Here is an 11,138-nt window from a genome sequence, read left to right on the forward strand (position 1 = left end):
TTTTGATGTCCTCCTTGCTCCGTACGTCATTGGTTATTTTACTAGCTAGGTAGCAGAATTCCTTAACTTCATTGACTTGTGACCATCAATCCTGATAAGTTTCTCGCTGTCCTCATTTCTACTACTTCTCATTACCTTCGTCTTCCTTCGATTTACTCTCAGTCCATACTCCGTACTCATTACACTGTTCATTCCGTTCAGCATATCATGTAATTCTTGTCCACTTTCAATTCAGGATAGCAATGCCATCAGCGAATCGTATCATCGATATCCTTTCACCTTGAATTTTAATTCCACTCCTGAACATTTCTTTTATTTCCATCATTGCTTCCTCGATGTACAGATTGAACAGTAGGGGCGAAAGGCTACATTCTTGTCTTACACCCTTTTTAATACGAGCAATTCGATCTTATTATTACCTCTTGGTTCTTGTACATATTGTATATGACCCTGAGCTTACCCCTACTTTTATCAGATTTCGAACATCTTGCACCATTTTACATTGTCAGTCGCTTTTTACAGGTCGACGGATCCTATGAATGTGTCTTGATTTTTCTTTAATCTTGCTTCCATTATTAGCCGCAACGTCAGAATTGCCTCTCTCGTGCTTTCACCTTTCTTAAAGCCAAACTAATCGTCATCTAGCACATCCACAGTTTTCTTTTCCATTCTTATGTATATTATTCTTGTAAGCAACTTGGATGCATTAGCTGTTAAGCTGATTGTGCAGTAATTCTAGCACTTGTCAGTTCTCCCCGTCTTTGGAATTGCGTGGATGATGCTTTTCCGAAAGTCAGATGGTATGACGCCAGACTCATACATTCTACAGAACAACGTGAATAGTCGTTTTGTTGCCACTTCCCCCATCGATTTTAGGAATTCTGAGGGAATGTTGTCTATCCCTTCTGCCTTATTTGATCTCAGACCTCCAAAGCTCTTTTAAATTCTAATACTCGATTTCCTATTTCTTCTAAATCGACTCCTGTTTCTTCTTCTATCACATGAGACAAATCTTCTCCCTCATAGAGATCTATCCGCTCTCTCCTTCGCATTTAGCAATGGAATTCCCGTTTCACTCTTAGTGTTGTCTCCATTGCTTCTAATGTCAACGAAGGTTCTTTTGAGTTTCCTGTATGCTGAGTCTGTCCTTCCGACAATCATTACTCTTTAGATTTCTTCACATTTTTCATGCAGCCATTTCGTCTTAGCTTTCCTGCATTTCTTATTTATTTCATTCATCAGCGACTTGTATTTCTGTATTCCTGATTTTCCCGGAACATGTTTGTACTTCCTCCTTTCATCAATCAACTGAAGTATTTCTTCTGTTACCCATGGTTTCTTCGCAGCTACCTCCTTTGTACCTATGTTTTCCTTGCCAACTTCTGTGATTGCTCTTTTTAGAGATGTCCATTCCTCTTGAACTGTACTGCCTACTGAGCTATTGCTTATTGCTTTATCTATAGCCTTAGAGAACTTCAACCGTATCTCGTCATTTCTTAGTACATCCACATCCACTTCCTTGCGTATTGATTCTTCAGACTACTCTTCATCCCTACCATATTGTGATCTGAGTCTATGTCTGCTCCTGGGTACGTCTTACAATCCAGTAGCTGATTTCGGAATCCCTGTCTGACCATGAGGTAATCTAACTGAAATATTCCCGTATCACCCGACCTTTTCCAAGTATACCTCCTTCTCTTCTGATACTTGAACAGCGTATTCGCTATTACTACCTGAAACTTGTAGAAATCAACTAGCCTTTCTCCTCTCTCATTACTTGTCCCAAGCCCATATTCTCCTGTAAACTTTTCTTCTACTCGTTCCCCTACAATTGCATTCCAGTCTCCCATGACTATTAGATTTTCATACTCCTTTACGTACTGTACTTTCAATATCCTCATACACTTTCTCTATCTCTTCATCTTCAGGTTGCAACGTCGTCATGTATACTGGTACTATCGTTGTCCGTGTTGGTTTGCTGTCGATTCTTATAAGAACAACCCTGTCACTGAAATGAAAGCTCCTGGCAGATTAAAACTGTGTGCCGGACCGAGACTCGAACGCGGGACCTTTGCCTTTCGCGGGCAAGTGCTCTACCAACTGAGCTACCCAAGTACGACTCACGCCCCGTCCTCACAGCTCTACTTCTGCCAGTTGGTGGAGCACTTGACCACGAAAGGCAAAGGTACCGAGTTCGAGTCTCAGTCCGGCACACAGTTTTAATCTGCCAGGAAGTTTCGTATCAGCGCACACTCCGCTGTAGAGTGAAAATCTCATTCTGTCACTGAACTGGTCACAGTAACACACTCTCTGCCCTGCCTTCCTACTCATAACGAATCCTACTCCTGTTATACTATTTTCTGCTGCTGTTGGCATTACCCTATACTCATCTGACCAGAAATCCTTGTCTTCTTTCCTCTTCACTTCACTGACCTCTACTATATGTAGATGAGCCTTTGCATTTCCATTTTCAGATTTTCTAGTTTCCCTACCACGTTCAAGCTTCTGACATTCCACGCCCTGACTCGTAGAACGTTATCCTTCCTTTTTCTCATGGTAACCTCCCCATTGGCAGTCCCCTCCCGGAGATTCGAATGGGGGACTATTCCGGAATCTTTTGCCGATAGAGAGATCATCATGATATTTCTTGAGTTACAGGCCACATGTCCTGTGGATACACGTTACGTGTCTTTAATGCAGTGGTTTCCATTGCCTTCTACATCCACATGCGTTGATCATTGCTGATTCTTCCGCCTTTAGGGCAGTTTTCCACCCCTAGCACAAGAGAGTGCCCTGACTTAAACGCCACTTAAACTAACTTATACTAAGAACAACACACACACCCATGCCCGAGGGAAGACTCAAACTTCCAGCGGGAGGGGCCGCGCAATCTGTGACATGGCTTCTCTAACCGTGCGGCCATTCCCTGCGGCGTTTAGTTCCAAGCCTCTTATAATACAAAATGAACGTATTAAATATTATGTTTATTAAAAAACACGGAAAAACATACTTAACAAAAAGAAAATAACGAAAGTAATAGCTTAATAAACTGTGGAATAGATACAAAACAATAACAATAATTTTCTTACAGAGTAGAAGAAGAAGACGAGTGAGTGTAAACGTATTCAGTAATTGGTCTCTTCCATATCTCTGAAACAACTAGCACTTCTTCAGACAGGAATCACAGTTATAATTTTCAGGACTGTCCAACCCACTGTATTAACAATGAGAATAAAAAGCACAAGAAATACACTGGCGATCTTTGCTCAATCCACCACACTTTACTCCCACGTCTTTGCTTCTGGTACGTTGTGCTTGATGGCGCTCTGTCGAACAAAGTCCTATTATGAACAGCGCTGACGACATTTCTTAATTCACCCGCCATGCAAGAAGCTGTCTCCGTTTTAGATTTTCATTAAGTATATATTTGTGTCTCATTTAACTACCTTCTCTGACTAGAGTGAAACTAAAGTTTGTTAAAATGACGCACTTGGTCTCTATCCTCCAAAGTGCGCCAACAAAAGCGGCTTATATAAAACTATAGTTCCAAACTCGCGCTTTGCCTACGACAAATAACACTTACGTAATCTTGAGTGGTAATGTTATAATAATAGCCTGTACGAAGATCTGGTGATGGTAACAGAGTTTACTGAAACCGATTATCCACATTACAGTGTTTTATTGCAATCTTGGCTAAGAAGTTTCTCTTCTCCTAAGAAAGTAAATACATAGAAACTGGAGATAAAATACTAGAAGAAACAAAGGCAAAACACACTGTCGCTTCTTGCGCCGGCAACTGGCGACTAGCGGTTCTCTGTGCTTATTTGTATAACTGTGCACCAAAGAACAGTACTGTTCAGATGAAACTGACTCTCACAGTTGAAGCCATACTGACGTGCATCATTTAACCCCCTTCGCCAAATCCCCCCACTTCTCTCTAGCTGGCTGTTAATTTAATGAGTTCATCAAGTCAATAAAATACACTACATCTACATCTACATTTATACTCCGCAAGCCACCCAACGGTGTGTGGCGGACTGCACTTAACGTGGAAGAACGACTGCCGGAAAGCCTCCGTGCGCGCTCGAATCTCTCTAATTTTACATTCCTTATCTCCTCGGGAGGTATAAGTAGGGGGAAGCAATATATTCGATACCTCATCCAGAAACGCACCATCTCGAAACCTGGACAGCAAGCTACACCGCGATGCAGAGCGCCTCTCTTGTAGAGTCTGCCACTTGAGTTTGCTAAACATCTCCGTAACGTTATCACGCTTACGAAATAACCCTGTGACGAAACGCACCGCTCTTCTTTGGATATTCTCTATCTCCTCTGTCAACCCGACCTGGTACGGATCCCACACTGATGAGCAATACTCAAGTATAGGTCGAACGAGTGTTTTGTAAGCTACCTCCTTTGTTGATGGACTACATTTTCTAAGCACTCTCCCAATGAATCTCAATCTGGCACCCACGTTACCAACAATTAATTTTATGTGATCATTCCACATCAAATCGTTCCGTACGCATACTCCCAGATATTTTACAGAAGTAACTGCTACCAGTGTTTGTTCCGCTATCATATAATCATACAATAAAGGATCCTTCTTTCTATGTATTCGCAATACATTACATTTGTCTATGTTAAGGGTCAGTTGACACTCCCTGCACCAAGTGCCTATCCGCTGCAGATCTTCCTGCATTTCGCTGCAATTTTCTAATGCTGCAACTTCTCTGTATACTACAGCATCATCCGCGAAAAGCCGCATGGAACTTCCGACACTATCTACTATTTCATTTATATATATTGTGAAAAGCAATGGTCCATAACACTCCCCTGTGGCACGCCAGAGGTTACTTTGTCTGTAGACGTCTCTCCATTGAGAACAACATGCCGTGTTCTGTTTGCTAAAAACTCTTCAACGCAGCCACACAGCTGGTCTGATATTCCGTAGGCTCTTACTTTGTTTATCAGGCGACAGTGCGGAACTGTATCGAACGCCATCCGGAAGTCAAGGAAAATGGCATCTACCTGGGAGCCTGTATCTAATATTTTCTGGGTCTCATGAACAAATAAAGCGAGTTGGGTCTCACACGATCGCTGTTTCCGGAATCCATGTTGATTCCTACAGAGTAGATTCTGGGTTTCCAGAAATGACGTGATACGCGAGCAAAAAACGTGTTCTAAAATTCTACAACAGATCGATGTCAGAGATATAGGCCTATAGTTCTGCGCATTTGCTCGACGACCCTTCTTGAAGACTGTAACTATCTGTGCTCTTTTCCAATCATTTGGAACCTTCCGTTCCTCTAGAGACTTGCGGTACAGGGCTGTTAGAAGGGGGGCAAGTTCTTTCGCACTGATTGTGACTGCGGCTTGTGGACGTCCTCGGGAAAATTTTAACAGTCGCTGCTTCCCCTGAAGGTCTCTCTAGGGGCGTGTATTTATTGTGTTTAAAAATGCTGTAGTATAGAGTGAAATATGGGGCGAGCATTAAAGCTGGTAGATTTTTTTATCGCGAACAGGGATGTGTGCAGGCCTCTACGAACTGCGTGTATAAAAGCAAACTGCAAAGACCAGACATTTGGAGGGAAATAACTGAGCTATAGAAGACTGATATGCACGATGTGGAAAAGGAAGTGATGTCTCTACTTACATCTTTCCGCCGTGAACGGCAAAGTGTAACAAACGGGAGTAGCCATTAACTTTTTGCTGTGGGTACACCTAAGAGAAAAAAAATGGTTCAAATGGGTCTGAGCACTTTGGGACTTAACATCTGAGATCATCAGTCTCCTACATCTTAGAACTACTTACACCTAACTAACCTAAGGACGTCACACACATCCATGCCCGAGGCAGGATTCGAACCTGCGACCGTAGCAATCGCGCGGTTCCAGACTGAAGCGCCTAGAGCCGCTCGGCCACCTCCTAAGAGAGGTGTTGTCTTTCAAGACTTTAGGGCCTACACAGTTCGATAACAGTTCGGTATCTGTAGTTTTCATTCGCAACAAAATATGAACTATTCCAATTCAGCTTTAAAGTCAAGCATTAATTTTGTCCCACCACACTGCTCCCTACTTTTTAAAAGAGACGTCGTCCACCAGAGTCATTTCTTCTTCTTCTTTTTCTGTAGATCAGCGTCTAGTAGCATCCTCCGTCATAATATCGGCCGGCGAAATTGTAATTACAGCGCTACTTTACAACAGTAAAAATCGGAAGCAATTTCGGCAAATTATCAGACCCAACTGTGATTTCAGATGGCAGAATCCATTGCCGCTAAGTTTTATATCCCGACTGGAAGGCGGCGCGTGGGTCGGCTCCTGAAAACTGAAGGTTAGGCCGAATGTAGGAAGCTAGGAGGAGCAGGTGAGGCAGAACTCTCGGCACTGCAGTGGGAATTAAAATCACCTTCACTTCGGTTACAGATAAGCACGTAGGTGCGAAGCCGTAGGTCAGATACTAACAAGGGAACCTCCCCATTGCACCCCCTCAGATTTAGTTATAAGTTGGCACAGTGGATAGGCCTTGATAAACTGAACACAAATCAATTGAGAAAACAGGAAGAAGTTGTGTGAAACTGTGAAAAAATAAGCAAAATATACAAACTGAGTAGTCCATGGACCACATAGGCAACATCATGGAGAACATGAGCTCAGGAGCGCCGTGGTCCCGTGGTAGCGTGAGTAGCTGCTGAACGAGAGGTCCTTTGTTCAAGTCTTCTCTCGAGTTAAAATTTTACTTTCTTTATTTTTGCATAGTTATTATCTGTCCGTTCGTTCATTGACGTCTCTGTTCACTGTAATAAGTTTAGTGTCTGTGTTTTGCGACCGCATCGCAAAACCGTGCGATTAGTAGAGGAAAGGACGTGCCTCTCCAATGGGAACCGAAAACATTTGATCGCAAGGTCATAGGTCAACCGATTCCTCCACAGGAAAACACATCTGATATATTCTATACGACACTGGTGAAGGCATGTGCGTCACATGACAGGACTATTTTGTCGACCCACCTAACTTGTACACTTGGCGAATGGGTAAAAAGAATCTTCTACCTTGCCCGATTTAGGTTTTCTTGTGGATGTGATAACCACTCCCAAAAAAGTGATGAAAACATAAGACTTTGTCACATAAACTGAAAATAAAAAAAAATTTTTCACTCGACGGAAGATTTGAGCTAGGGACCTTTCATTCCGCAGCTGCCCACATTACCACGAGACCACAGCGCTCCTGCGATCCTAGTGTCCTTGATGTTGCATATCTTCCCATGAACTACTCAGTTTGTATATTTTGCTTATTTTTTCACAGTTCCTCACAACTTCTTCCTGTTTTCTCGATCTGTGTTCAGTTTTTCAAGGCCTATCCACTGTGCCAACTTATAACTAAATCTGAGGGGGGTGCGATGGGGAGGTTCCCTTGTAAGTTACAAGTAGTGGTTCGCCCACTGTGAAATACACTCCTGGAAATTGAAATAAGAACACCGTGAATTCATTGTCCCAGGAAGGGGAAACTTTATTGACACATTCCTGGGGTCAGATACATCACATGATCACACTGACAGAACCACAGGCACATAGACACAGGCAACAGAGCATGCACAATGTCGGCACTAGTACAGTGTATATCCACCTTTCGCAGCAATGCAGGCTGCTATTCTCCCATGGAGACGATCGTAGAGATGCTGGATGTAGTCCTGTGGAACGGCTTGCCATGCCATTTCCACCTGGCGCCTCAGTTGGACCAGCGTTCGTGCTGGACGTGCAGACCGCGTGAGACGACGCTTCATCCAGTCCCAAACATGCTCAATGGGGGACAGATCCGGAGATCTTGCTGGCCAGGGTAGTTGACTTACACCTTCTAGAGCACGTTGGGTGGCACGGGATACATGCGGACGTGCATTGTCCTGTTGGAACAGCAAGTTCCCTTGCCGGTCTAGGAATGGTAGAACGATGGGTTCGATGACGGTTTGGATGCACCGTGCACTATTCAGTGTCCCCTCGACGATCACCAGTGGTGTACGGCCAGTGTAGGAGATCGCTCCCCACACCATGATGCCGGGTGTTGGCCCTGTGTGCCTCGGTCGTATGCAGTCCTGATTGTGGCGCTCACCTGCACGGCGCCAAACACGCATACGACCATCATTGGCACCAAGGCAGAAGCGACTCTCCTCGCTGAAGACGACACGTTTCCATTCGTCCCTCCATTCACGCCTGTCGCGACACCATTGGAGGCGGGCTGCACGATGTTGGGGCGTGAGCGGAAGACGGACTAACGGTGTGCGGGACCGTAGCCCAGCTTCATGGAGACGGTTGCGAATGGTCCTCGCCGATACCCCAGGAGCAACAGTGTCCCTAATTTGCTGGGAAGTGGCGGTGCGGTCCCCTACGGCACTGCGTAGGATCCTACGGTCTTGGCGTGCATCCGTGCGTCGCTGCGGTCCGGTCCCAGGTCGACGGGCACGTGCACCTTCCGCCGACCACTGGCGACAACATCGATGTACTGTGGAGACCTCACGCCCCACGTGTTGAGCAATTCGGCGGTATGTCCACCCGGCCTCCCGCATGCCCACTATACGCCCTCGCTCAAAGTCCGTCAACTGCACATACGGTTCACGTCCACGCTGTCGCGGCATGCTACCAGTGTTAAAGACTGCGATGGAGCTCCGTATGCCACGGCAAACTGGCTGACACTGACGGCGGCGGTGCACAAATGCTGCGCAGCTAGCGCCATTCGACGGCCAACACCGCGGTTCCTGGTGTGTCCGCTGTGCCGTGCGTGTGATCATTGCTTGTACAGCCCTCTCGCAGTGTCCGGAGCAAGTATGGTGGGTCTGACACACCGGTGTCAATGTGTTCTTTTTTCCATTTCCAGGAGTGTCGAATCAATGCTGCTAGGTCGCCTCCTCGGAATCAAATGGGGAGAATCTGGAGCGCCGTCTAGAGGGCGCTGTCGTCTGTGTCGCAGTGCCAACCTAAGAACGTGCACCTACGCCGTGGCATCGTATCTATCGATACCGCACTAAGCCCTTCGGTTGATGCGGATGAGAATCCGAGTGCCATTGCATTGGCGACCAATGTTCGGCAGAATCCAGTCTCTGTCACTCGTTGGCCTTCGTTGGCTTGGTGCCTCAATCTGCGCCCTGTGAAATGTGGATCCAGCGAAATATGTGCCCAGAAAAGGTCGATGAACGATCCACTAATCCGAATTCCGTGACTTGCCCGACATGTAGAGCAGTAAAGAGCTTTTGAGTGATATACGAGTGAAGAGGGTCAAGTGCATGGTGCGATGCTAACTCATCGGCTTTGACCAGTGATGTCCTGAGTGACATCATCAGTTATAGATGCGAAGCATGTAAGTAAACTGCTACTAAATTTTTTCTGTGTTTCGTTAGTAACTGGTGTAAACTATTCGGTTATTCCAGATACATTGCCCTGGTCATAGTACTGTCTCGCTGGACATGGTAGGATTTGGCAAGCACGAGGATAAGCCGAAGAAAATCTCGCTATGGTTGGTCGAGCGTTATCTTGCTGAAATGTGAGCCCAGGATGGCTTGCCATGGAGGGAAACAAAACAGCGCGTACAATATCGTCGACGAACGGTTGTGCCGTAAGAGTGTCGCGGATGACAACCAAAGGGTTCGTGCTATGAAAAGAAATGGCACACCAGACCATAGCTCCTGGCGGGAGACAGTAAGGTTGGTATTTGTTCGGGGAGTCTCTAGACACAGCTTTGCTGGTCATCGGGGCTGTTTCTTTACGAGTATTCTATTTATTACATCGTGGGCGATTGACTGATTTAGAACTTACAGGCCATTTTCAAGTGCAGTAGGTGTCGATGTGTTGTGCTACAGTATTATCCTGTTAATAAACGGCGATGTAAGACAATTCTGCTGCAGTCAATGAGATTCCAGGCCAAAGACGTTTCTGTAAACGCCCCGAACAGCGGCAGAATACCAATCTGACTGTCGGCCGGCGTACGTCTTGACAACCAGGAGTCAGAGTCTCAGTTGCCATTTCCTTTCGTAGCAGAACGCTTTTAGTTGTCAGGCGCGCCACCCTCACAGCACGAAGATAAGTCGATGACATTCTACGCCCCACTTTGTTGCGCGTCATGGCAATCCGTCCTCGTCTTACATTTTAGCAAGATAATGCTCGCCCGCACACGCCGAGAGCTTCCAGTGCTCTTGCCAAACCCTATCTTGGTTAGCAAGGTCGCCAGATCTCTCCCAAACTGAGAACGTTATTATGGGCAGGGCTCTCCGACTATTTCGGGATTTTCACTATTTAAGACGACAGTTGAACAGAATTTGGCACGATATCCGTCAGAAGGACACCCAAAGACTCTGTCAGGTCGACCAACTCGTTAATGGCTTTCTGAATTCGTAAAGATCTTTCTCTTGATGAAATTATCCACTTTTCCTTAAATTACAATCATTTGTTTGCCTGTGTATGTGGCAACGGCCTTGCCGCAGTGGATACACCGGTTCCCGTGAGATCACCGAAGTTAAGCGCTGTCGGGCGTGGTCGGCACTTGGATGGGTGACCATCCAGGCCGCCATGCGCTGTTGCCATTTTTCGGGGTGCACTCAGCCTCGTGATGCCAATTGAGGAGCTACTCGACCGAATAGTAGCGGCTCCGGTCACGACTGGGAGAGCAGTCTGCTGACCACACACCACTCCTGTCCACATCCTCAATTGAGGATGACATGGCCGTCGGATGATCCCGATGGGCCACTTGTGGCGTGAAGACGTAGTGTTTGACTTTATATGTGTACTACATCTACCAATTTTCGTCCCATTCGGAGAATTCCTTCTTGGTGCGGTATTTTTTTTTTTTTTTTTTTATGGGTGCATTTTGTGTTTTACGAGGGTGTGGTTAGGCAGGAGTCTGAGAGTACAGCTTACATTGTCGCTGAAGAAACGAGTACCGATCATATTTATAAATTTGCGTATCACAAATATTTGGTTACTTCTTTCTGTAAGTGCCATGATGTCCGAGGGCAAGCTCAGGCAGGAACCTAAGAGGATAGCTTAAATTGTTTTGAGTGAAACGTGAAGCTATTATAAGGTTAGTTTTTACAAATATTTTGCTCTTCTTTTTCGAATGTGACGGCATGGAAGCGTGGCGTATTTGAAATGGGCT

General features: G+C 45.6%; 1 pseudogene; it reads left to right on the forward strand.

Moving 5' to 3' along the window:
* Positions 1-10,448: 10,448 nt before the first annotated feature.
* LOC126215577 (5S ribosomal RNA) lies at positions 10,449-10,566 on the forward strand (annotated as a pseudogene).
* Positions 10,567-11,138: the final 572 nt, after the last annotated feature.

Source organism: Schistocerca nitens, chromosome 12, assembly GCF_023898315.1.
Source record: "Schistocerca nitens isolate TAMUIC-IGC-003100 chromosome 12, iqSchNite1.1, whole genome shotgun sequence".
Classification (NCBI taxonomy): Eukaryota; Metazoa; Arthropoda; class Insecta; order Orthoptera; family Acrididae; genus Schistocerca; species Schistocerca nitens.